The sequence below is a fragment of the Teleopsis dalmanni genome, chromosome 2, assembly GCF_002237135.1.
Source record: "Teleopsis dalmanni isolate 2A chromosome 2, ASM223713v2, whole genome shotgun sequence".
NCBI classification, from domain to species: domain Eukaryota; kingdom Metazoa; phylum Arthropoda; class Insecta; order Diptera; family Diopsidae; genus Teleopsis; species Teleopsis dalmanni.
In genome coordinates this window covers 220,679,783-220,693,726 of record NC_051847.1, presented here as the reverse complement: position 1 = coordinate 220,693,726, position 13,944 = coordinate 220,679,783, and the positions used below count along the sequence as shown (strand labels likewise).

General features: G+C 26.0%; 2 protein-coding genes across 5 annotated transcripts in view; one reads left to right on the top strand and one right to left on the bottom strand.

Moving 5' to 3' along the window:
* Positions 1-13,944, bottom strand: part of LOC119681024 (lateral signaling target protein 2 homolog) — a 420,855-nt gene that overhangs the window by 230,442 nt on the left and 176,469 nt on the right. The window lies entirely within an intron of this gene.
* LOC119681026 (ABC transporter G family member 20-like) overlaps positions 2,499-13,944 on the top strand; it is a 45,899-nt gene continuing 34,453 nt past the window's right edge. For 2 of the 3 annotated variants that reach the window (XM_038094087.1, XM_038094085.1), the window contains exon 1: positions 2,525-2,556. The gene's annotated coding sequence lies outside the window, so the exon portion shown is untranslated. Of the gene's footprint in view, positions 2,557-13,944 lie in introns of all 3 variants that reach the window. The other variant, XM_038094086.1, reaches the window with a different exon arrangement.

Sequence of the window (13,944 nt, the reverse complement as noted above, 5' to 3'; positions counted from 1 at the left end):
TATGCCTTGTACTCGTATGCGGTTTAGAGATAAATATATTAACTAAAATACAAATTATAAACAGTGATTGATTAAATTGGATTAATTGTTTTTTTTTTAAATTTATAAATACACATTATGACAATTTTTTATTTTAAAGCTAGTATTTATTCAAACTTTAATTGATCACAAAATGAATTTCCGTATTATATGGCACGTGTCTTCAACAGATGAAAAATGTTCAAGGATGAAAGGTTATAGTTTAAATAGTTTAGTAATATATTCTTAAAATAACTTATAGTAATTAAAATATTTCCAATATGAATTAAAAACTATTTGAAACTATTTTCACTGTTGTATTCAACAGTTGTTCTACAGATAATTCTCTTAATTGCTTTTGAAAATACAAGTCTTGATCTATTTATTTTGTAATGATCATTATTTTAATATATGTATGTAAGCTTACTTTATATAGATTTACATTTTTTCACTAGCCTTGGAAATTTAATAACTATTATCTTTGCTCACTGAAATAGTGAAAACATATCTTATTATCTTCTGCCATCCTCATCTCCCAGTGGAGCATTTAATTTATTTCTGACAGAATTCTTTTTTTGTAAATATATTTATTTAAAATTTTTGTTGATAATTATTTTTATTAATTATGCAGTAGAAGTCTTTGTAAGTAAACAGTACTTATATATTGAAGATTGATAGAAAGACATGAATTATTACAAATTTAAGCTTCCAGTAGAATGCATAATACTGAATCTTATGGAATTTTAAAACTATTTTTAAAATACTCTTTGCTTAAAACACCCCCTCTTCAGCGAGACTTCAGTTGTGGTCAGTCGAAGGATTTACTCGAAATAAAAATTTGGTAGAAAAACTTCTCTCGGATCTTGAATTTTCCTTACTATTACCTCTGCTTTCGAAATAGATTTGTAGGCTTTACACTACTTAATTTAATTGTTTAATTGTTTCGAGTGATAAAATTATACGTGTCCGTTGTTTGATTCTTAGTTTTCGAATCGCAATCGAATGACAATCCTCTTCTTTACTAAACACAAATATTCTTAACTTTTTACAAATTTTCTTGCATGGCCAACTCATTTCATTTTCAATATTTAGTGGTGAATATGCAATCGCAACAGATTTGTTATCATTACACATAAAATTCTTAATATATTTTAAAATATAAATTTTTACTAGATCACAATATACTTCAAATAATATTAACAGTACGAGTATGTGTAATTTTAAAGTTGTTAACTTGTCTTAGCTTCAAGTTTTTCACCCACTAAAAAAATGTAAAAAGAAAATGTGTTTGTTTACCTACACAAATATACATATTTAGTGTAAGTCACTAAACTATTTAACTTACTCCTTGCTTCGAGAACTCATCACTGCTGTGTAAGTGCACTCTTCACCACACTGCAAAAACAGAGCAATAAACTTACCTAGTCAATTTTGAAATGTTATTAACATGAGAGATGTACACAAGCGCACAATGCTTGATGTTTTTGACTACAATACATAAACAATTAATTTAGATTTTTTCGCGTTTCAAGTCGAATCAACTCAACGCTTTGAGATTGATACAAAAATCCACCATATTTTAAAATTTTGTTACTTATACGTACGCGAGTGCCAGTATTGACCATTCATACTCCATTCATGCCTCGTGCAACTAATTTTGCTTTCAACACACATACAAAGACAAGTTAATCGTTGCTTACGAATGAGTTAGCAGAGTTAGCAGAGTTTGTTGTGCTTTTGGTTGCTTATAAATAGTAACGCTGTTGACGCTAATGACGCTGCTGAATTCAGCGGAAGTTTTGCAAATTTAAAGAGAATCTTTCGTCTTAACGTAGTGAGCACAGCAGAGAAAAGCACACGTGTAAATGGTTGGTTAATATGTACGCGCAGTTTTATGCATGTGTTTCGTTGTGTGTGTTGCTTAGCGCAAAGTGTAAAGTGCGAATTTAGCGGCAATATTGAGGTACGACAATGACGCTGACAACGACGCTGACGCCGACGTTGACGACTAGTGAAGACAGTGCGTTGTGGGATACAAGCACATTAAGATTTGTTAAGAAATTAAGTTGCTGTCGTTTAGGCAGATCAGTGGCTTAAGTTTTAGTTGAGTTTGGACGGTTAAGCGAAACGCATGTGTACTCACGTGTAAAAGTGTTGTGTGCGAGTAAATTTCATAGATACAAAGCATAAATATTGCCAAAAAAATAATTATTAATAAAAGAGAATCAATAATAAAAAGTTTATAACAATTTTCATGTGAATTCGAGTGCGTTTTATATATCGAAAAATTAATTTTAATTGAATAAAGAGTAAGAAATAACAATTTTTATATAAAAGTTTATAAGAAAAATTAAAACTGACCAAGAAAAAATTAGCAATTTAGATTAATTGCAAAAGTTTGTGTCTTACGTCTTTCGAATGAAATAAAAATTTTGAAAAAAGGAATTTTGAAAAATTTTTGTACAAAATTTCGTAAATTTATTAATACTCTCAATAATATATAAACAAATTTTTGAATCAGTGCATAAAGAATACAACGTAAGTGTTATATATATTTAAATAGTAAAAATAAAAATTTTTTAAAATTTAATGAAATAAAATATAAAAACACAAAGTCCATATTATTGTGTATGTTATTGAGATTTTTGCAAACAAGTTTACTGGAGATACTCATGCCACTGACACAGACTGACACTTGCTAAAATTTTAAATTCATAACCCAACCTGACAGGAAATTAATGAACAATTTTATAAATTCTATTGAAGAAAAAAAAAAACAAAAAATAGACAAAGAATTGCTCAATGGGTCTGTTTTTTCTTATTTCGAAATGTTTTTAAATATTTCAACAGTATTGTAAGAACAATGAAATTTCCTAATAATATAAAATATTATGATAATAACTGAGTTAGGAATTTTTCAGCATTTAATATTGACAGTTCGTCTCACAATATCCTCAAGATTATTGAAATCCACAATATCAACGACGCTTTAGAATAGAAAATCTTATGATTCTGCTGAGTAACGAACAGTGGCAGCATACAAATTGATATAATTTTTTTATTTTTTATTGCTTAATATCTTTCTATTGTTCATTACAAACAAATAAAAAAAATGGTAATAAATGCCTCTATTATTATTAATTTCAGTTCTCTTTAAAATAAAGCCTGTAATTTAAAGTTTTTATTATGCACAAAGTATAGTCATTATAATACTTAATAAAAAAATATAATTTGTATGCATATTAACCAGTTGACGTTTAATAATTATCTTATTAATTAATACGTACTGAGCACTACATCGATATTGTCCTAAAAAAACTTTAGGAAAGTACGTCTTTGAAAATTTGCAAACATATAATTAAACTGCAATTCCTCAAACTATATTAGTTGACCTTTCAATAGTAGTAAATAACAAAATAATGTATAACAAATACTTAATATTAGATGCTTTAACTAATTAATAATTAGATATTTTGTATTAGACTGACCTTTTTTAAAACATTCAAAATGTGATATCAGAAACTTTATTTCCTGATCATCTATTTATCCTGATATATAAAAAAAATTTAAGGAAGATAATTAGGACAATTGGAGTGGAATTTTTCTATTGGAGTGTTGATAAGGTATCTCCCAACAGTATTCCTACATTTTATTATTATAAAATTGCAAGAGTAGGACGGTCATTATAACAGATATTGCACGTTTTCGACATTTTCTTCGTTATCATGACTTCAAATAAGTCTAAAAAGTTTCTATTTCAATTATTAATACAGTAATATATCGTATGAGCTAAACTTTATATATTGTGTCACATTTGTTTTGTTCAGGAGGCTATATCAATATATATATATATTAACTAATAACGTACCGGTACATTTTCAATAGTGACTTATTAGGAACTTATTTAGAATTATTCATGAGAACGACGTTTTGTAATAACGCTGAAATAAGTATCCCTCAATTACATATTTAATTCCATAGTGAAAATTATTAGGACTTTATTAAGGATTTTTCATTAGAACGAATTCTTTGCAATGACATTGAATTAACTATCCATCAATTTCCTCTTCCTCAAACCTTCCATTAATCTGAATTATGTATTAATAACAATCTGAACTTGTGATAACAAATTAATTATTTTAATTGTTTATTTAAATATTGCTTTGAGTTCTACAAAAAAAAATGCGCTCAAAGTAATTAAATAAAAACATACAGATGAACGGTCGAGAATATAATTACAAAATATTGTACATAAGGTATCGCATGTTGTCGCATATAAACTAGTTTAGTTTAATTAAATGAATTCTTTTTATTCAATATGTGGTGAGTAATCAATAAAAATTCTACGATTAATTAATTAGAATAATGCATCCGATAGGAGAATAAAAATAATAAACTGCAATGAAGATATTGTAAAAACAACATTTAAATATTACTGCTTTTAATATTAATCAAAAAAAAATATTAAAACAAAAATTAAAATATTAAATTAAATTATATATAATAATACGAATTTAAAGAATTAAAAGAATTATGACATATTCTAACAAACAAAGTAATTAATTTTTGAACTCTTAATTTAATTTAGAACACTTTATAGGTTAATTTCCGCAATTTCTTTAGCAAAGTAAATGAGAATTATTTAGAATTTTTATTTGAAGAAAAAAAAAAACAAAAAAATATAATAATTATTTTTACTAATAAAACAAATAATAATTTTATTCACTCAAATCAAGAGTCAAATTTTAATTATAGTTTATTATTTTCTATTCACTATATTGTTAAAATCTTAATTCTTTTTAATTATATTATGTGTAAATAAATTATTGTTAGTTGCTTATATAGCTAAGAGCAATAAAAGTTAGGTTAGATAAAAGGTCAACAACAATCTGTGCAATGTGCGATCTTTACAATATTAGATGTTTTTTTAACAAGACTGTTCAAAGTACAAAATTGAATATAATTTAGAGGAGCTAAATGAATGTAAAATCAGAAGTTAAGTTAAACTGAGTTGTTTTAAATTTAATATTATACATTTTTAAAAAAAATTAATTTATTATTAAATTATATTTGACATTGGTCATGCAGTATACTCCTTTTTAATAAATATCAATATTAATTATTGAAGAGAAAAATAATATTAATTATTCCTTAGAATACATTTAATATAAATTGAAGGTTATATGATTATATAGTTCTTACCCATAGCATTATTCATTACCAACAAATACTTGTGGGATTACAAAAAGAGTCTAATAGATAAAGTACAATGATATTTATTTTTTTTTCCTGAAAGATAAAAGCGGTTTTTCTATAGAATTACAGTAAAATAACACAATCGGTTATATCATTTGTGTTTCAGATTAATCTATAGAATTATACTTGCTTTGTTCTATGGGTGCTCGTTTATGTACATATAGAGCTATTTGAGAAGTTGACTTTGACTATGCTAATTGCTCACACATTCCTAAATTTTATAATTATGAATTTGCAAGAGTAGGACAGTATTAATAACAGATGTTTGCATGCTTCCATCTCTCTCTTCGGTTTACAGCTTCAAAAAATCTAAAATAGGGTACTAATTGTATCTCTTAGTAGAGATGTCCATTGCTATTTTAATGATTGTAAAGAAAGCGTCATTTTAAATAGCTTTGTATTATAAAGTTTTGCGATATTGACATTATATACCTCGATTGTTCACATTTTCAGTAATATCGATACTTGCTACTATTACAATGTATGCTTTTTGAATCTGTGCGAACCGGTTTGGCACTTACCTACTCAGTCCATCTTATTTACTTTACACTTAAATGTTATTTGAAAAAATTTATAAGTTTATATATATTTTTTATTGAAATTTTTTTGTGACTTTTATTTTTAAAATTTTCAACCAATTGCTTGAATTTTGAAATATAAGTAATCTAAATTGAATGACTCATATTTATTAAAAATTTTTAAGCTACATAATAATGAAATATCAGTTTTGCCATATAAAAACATGTATCTATAACGCGTTTTATACGGCAGCTGTATCTAAACTTGAATTGAACTATAAGCATATTAAAAATAATAAGTAAAATTAAGAAGAACTACAACTTTTACCTACATTTATTCTGTACTCTATTTTAGAATATTTAACACATATTATATAAAATATTTATTGTATTTCATATCATTCGATTCGATTCGACTTACGTTTAGATACTAATTGCAATGAGTGACAATCAAACAAGATAAATTACACAAAAACACAGATAGATAAATGATGAGACATGCATATAGGTGGATTAGATTACTTGGACTAGACCGATGCATTAAAACAAGCTCATCAGATATACATATGTCTATATATGTATACACTGTCTTTATTAGTGTATAGTTTCAAACAACTGAAAGCACTTATGATACCATTTGATTACAATGTGTGAAGGGTACAAGTATGAATCTAAATTTCAAAGTCATTAAACTATTGTCTTATTGACATCTTAAAGGATTTGGATTTGGATTTGACTGTATAATAACTGTAAATTCATATTAACTATGAAAAGTTCAAGGTTTTGCCTGAAAATATATAAGAAACTAAAAATAAATGAATAAAAATTGAAATTTGCTTATAATACATAAAATTTAAGTTAATATGACACGGTTTCTTTTTCATATTTTAAGTTTGCGAATTATATTTTCAAGCTTCTTTCTGTGTAAGTCGTTCTTGGGGTTTTTTTTTAAATTTTTTCATTTCAAGGATAACTTGTCAGTTTGATGTTATTATATATATGAGTATTTTTAAGCAAGAGTGCAGATTTTTTTGAAATTTATAATCATTTACTACTTTTAATTAAATTGACTTAAGAATTTAAAGGTTGTTCAGTTTTCAAGACTTTTACTTCGGTTTTATATCTTACATTGCACAATGAAATCAGTAACAGGTAAACGTACTGATATTTCAGTATACAAGAATAATTTGCAGATTAAAATAAAAAATTTATTTAATTGAGTTTATTTCTTCAACACTACTTAATATAATATAACATATATTTGTTTCAAGTTATATATAAAAAAATTTTCTAAAGCTTCTATAGCTTCAACAGTTGAAGCCCATAAAGAGCCTCTTAAGAGAGACTATAAAGACCTGCTTTCCTTCATATATACGGAACTGTTACTAAAGCTTCTAGAATTGAAATTGTGAGAAAAAGAAATGAAATCATTAGAAATCATTTTATTTAAGTATTCTTAATGACTGCTTGATAACAATCTCTATTAAGGAAATTTCGTCTCCAACGATTTCCATCTCATGGCATGGTTTGGACAGGTTTTTTGATTAGATTATTTTTGTCTAAGTACAATATAGCTTAGATAATGAATCGTAATTGACTATGTTATTGTTTTGGTAACGCTCATAGAGTTTACGGTTTCAACGAGAACAATATTAATCATTAACACATACTTTCAGTTACATAAAATAATATTAATATAGATAGTTTTAGTAACAGATACTTTTCTTTTTACTTATTCATATAAGCACTATTGTTGTTATAATTTTAATGACTTCATCTTACTATTTTGTAACATTCTTCTACATTAGTATATATACGATATGTCATATTAGTATATGATCCCAAATAGTCCCAAATAGCCCCAAATATATATACACAGCTAGTAGCTTTTGCAAACGTCTATTGTTCATTATATTATAATTCCTTGATTTCATTGATGAAATAACTCCAACATATTCATTTCTCACATATTTATGTATAATTATTGTTTGCTGAATTAATAGTAAACATTTGATTGCTATTCACCTTAACACAATGCGGTTGTCTCTGATTTATTCGTATTAATTCTTGCTGATCTGATTGGTAGTTTTGTTTGAAATGTTAGCTGAAAAGTTCAAGTTCGAGCTCGCTTTCTGTATCATTGCCTTCATCAATGTAAATTTTTATGAGTTACTATTATTTACCTCAAATTTCAAGAGCATTGTTCGTTTGCTGTTTAGCACCTCAGAATTTGCAATTCAAATTGGATCTGAGATTTTATGTTATATATTGTAGTGATAGACTTTCAGTTCAGTGGTACGAGTATGTATAGAATGTCACGTGCCTTTCTAAGAATAGTCAAAGAGGCAAGACAACTTAAAATATGTACAGAAACTATAAAACTAAATAAAAATATAAAACTTGAATATATGGAAACTAAATAAAAATACATAAAAACAAGCTATATATAGTACACTTATAGGAATTTCTGCGTTAAAACCATGCATAATAGATACATACATGAATATTTGCTACAAAGATGTCCGTTAAATATTTTAAATAGATATTGAAAATAATGTATTATACTTGAACAATTAAAAATGAATACTTCCGTTTGTAAATTATAAAAATAAAAACTAAAATTTATTTGTTGTGGTCATTATCTGTCCACCCATCCACCCATCCATCAATCCACTCAATTAACCATAATTACACCTACTAATATTAAATGTAAATACTTACGCTAGAATGGAAGATATAATTACCTAAAGTTTAATAAACCGTCAAATGTTAGCCAAATGTCTTGGTTCACAAGATTTTAGAAGAAAATTAGAATAAAAAAATAATCGAGAATTAAATAGTAGTATTTAAAATAAAAAAAAATCTAATTATTTTGAGAATTATTGTACATATATAGTACATACATATTTTTTAATAAATGATAACCTAAGAAAACTTTCGTATTATTAAAATTGTAATTTTACAAAATATATTTTTTGGGAAAAAGATACTATCTTTTGGAAAATGTGTTTATAAATTGAAATTAAAATTTGATGTTGTTCTTACTTAGTATTCTTAATTATAATATATACTCATGTACATATATTTATATAAGTACACACTCCCTTGTAATAAAGTTAGTCAAGGGTAAACATTAACAAAGTAACAATTTAAAAATTATTTTTAATTTATTACTTACTTAAAATAGTAATTAAAATTTTTTCTTTTAAATTAAAAAGGCAATAAGTTAACATTAGTGTGAGGCTTCACTAATTTCTTTTTATAATTTGGGTAGAAAAAATTAAAAATTAATTAAATAAAATTATTTTAATAAATTTTTTTAATCCACATTTGTATTTAATATTCTTATTTTCAACTAAAATATTAATTATATAAATAGATTGTATATGTACTGCGTATTCGAATTAAAATTTAATGAAAAATTCGGCAGTTTCATTATAATGAGATTTAAAAAAAATAATTGTTTTTGATAAACTTTACTAATAAACAACATAATCTGCTTTAATTTAAAGATTTTTTACAAATAATAATAAAATAAGATTTCTCGTTGTTTTATATTGACTTTATGTTGGAATCAATTCTCTTGTAGTTGATCCATCTCTTTGGAAGTCAATAAAAAGATGATGGAGAATGAATTGTGCACATATTCTGCTGATGCAGTTTATATAGTTTTGCTTAACGAATGCGTTTTCTTTGTGATTGTCTATCGAGAGATTCTATCTCAACCTGATGTTAGGATCTCCTAAACACCTATCATTTTTGGTCTTATTCCAAGGGCAGATTGTCTTCTGCTCAGGTAGGATCGATTAACACCACAAAAAACCATGCTGGTCGCAGCGCTCTGCTCCACTGAGAACCAGTATTCCATACCTTTTTTTATTCACAAGTATATTGCAGATAATGGCTTATTGATTAACATATAGTGACATCCAATAGATGTCTTGAATATTTATATATACAATATAATGTACATTCGCTAGCATTGTGTTATAGATTTTTTCAATAACTTGTAGTGCAGTGAACTCAAGTGGATATTCAAAACTTTTAGACACACCCCTTTTTGTGCAACAATTACGAAATTCAAAATAAAACTATTTTATACTTATTATCCACAGAACTACTAATCTAACCATTCTAACCAATCTAACAATAATGGTTAGTAGTTAGCTAACCATTATTTATTTTGCTTTATACTATAAATCTTTTTCTTCGGCCCAAAAGATTTTATTTTTCACTATATTTGCAAGAACTGGTCGTTAAGGTAACGTCTGTTATACACCCTTATATCTGCCATATGATGCAATAGTTACTACAGTTCCAATTAACAGATTTCCTGTTCTAGTAGCCTTTGTGATTCCTGATTGCGTGAATGTCGCAAAATCAAGTTAAAGATTGTTATTGATATGTGACTCGTACTTTTTGAATTTAACCTATACAATTTTACATATAATTTGACGTATCGTGAAAGAATCTTGTCAAATTATTAAATGGATTTATTTATTTATATTTATTGTTTTTATAAATCAATTAAATGTTATGTAAACTAATATTTGACAGAGTGTGTTATATGTAGAAAGGCTTGATTATATATTTGACTTTCAATTATAATTTCATTTATTTGAAATAAAAAGTTATAATTTCGCAATATTATTTAACTTTTTTGTAATTTTTTGTTTTGTGTGTACATTAAAACTTTAATTCTTCTTTATCCAATTGTGTTCGTATTTCTTTCACATTATTGTTTATGTTGATAGCATAAACAAAAAGAAAAAAGTTCACATGTTCGATGTTGTAATATTGGCAAAATGCTATAATTTGCAAGTATCTTAAACGCAAATGAAAATGAAAACCGAAAAGTAGCAATACTAGTTGCCGACTAAGTTTAACTGGTTTTAGATACATAACTCGCATGCAATCTGCAACATCTGAGAAGCAGAAGTTTTGCAAGCAGCAATAAACGCGAGCCGATGAAAAACTCACATGGCCACATCGCAACACAGGAAAAACCGTAAATGTTGCAAAAAACTCAAAATGTCGATACGAAATTATGCTACAAAACGGAGCTACTGGGCCACCTATACTCACCGGGCACCGCGGTGGCGTGTTTGGTAGGGTGTTTAGCATTATGTAGTGACTGCCAATAAGTCTTCAAAATTGGTATGTTGGTATGTGTGGTGGAAATTTGAAATTATGTCATAAGAAAACAAATCAAGAAAGCTCAACGAGAGTGTGGTTCCAGCTCTAAGTGTAGACGCGAAGGCAGGTAGAGGTGGATCTGCGAATGACACGAAACTCAATGGAGTGAAGTTTTGTTGTGGTCTGTTGTTTCTAGTGGGAACTTGTTGGATACTAAATAACTTGGTGCAGCTGTTGCGATTACAACGTACTCATACATTTGCTTTGAGAGCGAAAGTGAATCTACCGACTGGCTTTGTTTGGAATTCATTGTGCATTTAGTTTATACACTAAAGTTTTCGGTTTCGTAGAGAATCGTTGCACAAATTGTTGAATAGATTAGTCAGTAAGTAGTGTCGCACATTATTCATTAAATAAGATATTATTAAACGAGTGGCACACTAACTTGAAGAATCGCTTCGAATCGTAATGTTATTAATTGATTTTAAGTGAATTTTTAATAATAAGAGATTTTAGTCGTGGTAAGATAGTCGCATGGTTCTTGAAATTTTATCTAAAACAAGTTGAAAGAAAAAATTAGAGATAAAAGTGAACTTAATCTATTTCAAAAATATCAGAATAATTTATCCAATATAAATCTATTCAAACAATGTTAAGTGCTAGTAAAATTTTTATATATATTAAAATATATATATATTAACAAAATTCATTAAAAACAAAAAACATTAAAAATATTAATAAATAAAAAATAAAAGAAAATAGTGAAATTCTCCAACACCTCTACTTGAAGATAAATTTTTTGTTATTGGACATGGATATATCATGAGACTAGTTATAAAATTGTGTGATTGAATGAATATATATTAATAAAAATATTTTATTTATATTTAAAAATTTAATAATTATATATATAAAATATTATAATATTATATATAATCAAAATAATAATTAAAATAATGGCCTTATGTGTCCTGCAAATGTGCTATTGAAAAAAATGATTCCACCTTATTTCAAACAAATTCACTTCTCTTATATATATTTTTCTTAATTTATAATTTATTTTTTAATTTATAGGGTATTTTACTGTGTGTGTAGATCTTTATAATTAAATAAATTAATTTTTTATCATGTTTTTGTACACACGCGCATGTGCAAATAACTTATGACTTGAATATCAAATATTCAAAAATTATTGCTTAACCATTTTAATTCTTTTACTAAAATTTTTTTATATATAAATGAACATTTTAGTATGCACGAAACGTTTCCATTCTGAAAAAATATTTTTGATTAAAATAGATATGTTATGTAGTTTTGTATCTAACAAGCTTTAGAGGATTAAAATTGTGGTGAACTTTCGGTGCTTGTATATCGTATGTTTAGGCTTGTATACATTTTACAGGCGGTACCTCAAACTGAATTACAATTTCTTACTTCACAATTTTTTTTGCAAATTTTTCAATATTTGTAATGAATGTATAACATAAGATAATATTAAATTAGAAACTTTAAAAATAAAAATATTAATTAATAATTAAAAATTTTAAAAAAATAAAATAATTAAAATATAAATTTTAAATATTTTTAATATTTTTGTTTCAATTTGTTTACTTTTAAAAGAAATCTTCTAATGAAACCAACATTTATAACCCTTGATGCTTTGGTTTCCCTTTCCACATACCAAAACTGTTTTTCACAAAAGACGATCTTCAAAGAAGACTTGTATGTTTTTGTTATTGCTGATACAAACTATAACTTTCCACCATTCATAGAAAAATATACTGTGTTCGATTTTTCTCAACAAGTATGATAAGTTATTTATTGGTTACAGTCCCCCAAAACGTAGACACGGTTATTACTTTTATATAAGATAGTAAAACGCATAATGCAAGTGAAATATTATGTATGATATAGTATGTGTCATTATTCTCCTACTCCTTAGTACAATAGGTAAAATATAGCCTTAATCTTCTTTACCAGATTCCTACAGCGATTATAGCTTTTTGTAACTGTTTTGTAACTCCAATCACTGACATCAATTTACCTCAAATCAGCTCTAACCCTATCAAGCCAGCAACATCGGAGAAATACAATTTACTTATCACTAATTCAAGTGCTGATTGTGCTACAGGATTAACTACAGGATTGATTCTCTAAGATTTCACTTGATGTTTTTGATTCGTATCTTATAACAAAACCATTTTTCTTATTCGATATTAATCTAGTTCTATTTTTATGAAACCAGATATTCTCCTAAAAAAATTTTGTTCCATCGTGCATAGAAGTTTGGTTTCTGTACTATACTACTATTACTACTTTTGTTCTTATAGAAGTAGATATTCTGCTCATTTTTGTTCCGTTGTGCAGTGTACTTATGTACATTATTATTACATTATTATATAGAATCATAAAGATTCGACATAGTTTAATTGAAATGTTATAATATATAAATAAATAACAAATATCGTTTATAAATCTAGAATTAATGAGTTCAGCTGTAATGTTCTAGAAGTGGTATAACATAATTAGTGCTATTTATGTTTGCTGGTAAAAAACGATGGTGCCTATAAAATAAAGAAAAAGTTGTACAAATTACGGGATTTCACTCACTGGCGAGATTTCTATAAAATATAAATATTATCAATATCAGGAAAAATTCAAATATCTGTTATTAAGAGAATTGATTGTATATAAAAAAATTATCTATGATCTCTAAAAGTAAAGACAAAAATATTTTAAAAAATAATTATATGTTATTAAGAAAAATATTTAAAAATCATTTAAAATATATCGTAAAAAATAAATTATTTTTAAATAAAAACTGCAAAAAAATTAATATAATAATAAATTTCTAAATAATCATTCGAGCGCAACTTAATTACTCAATCTTGAAATTAAGTTACATTAAACCGTTTAGCATTAGATATAAATGTAATAGTAATTTATGAAGAAAATTATATATATTATTTTAAAAGTGGTTTGATAACTCAGCATTGCTTCGTCGACTGTTCAGTCA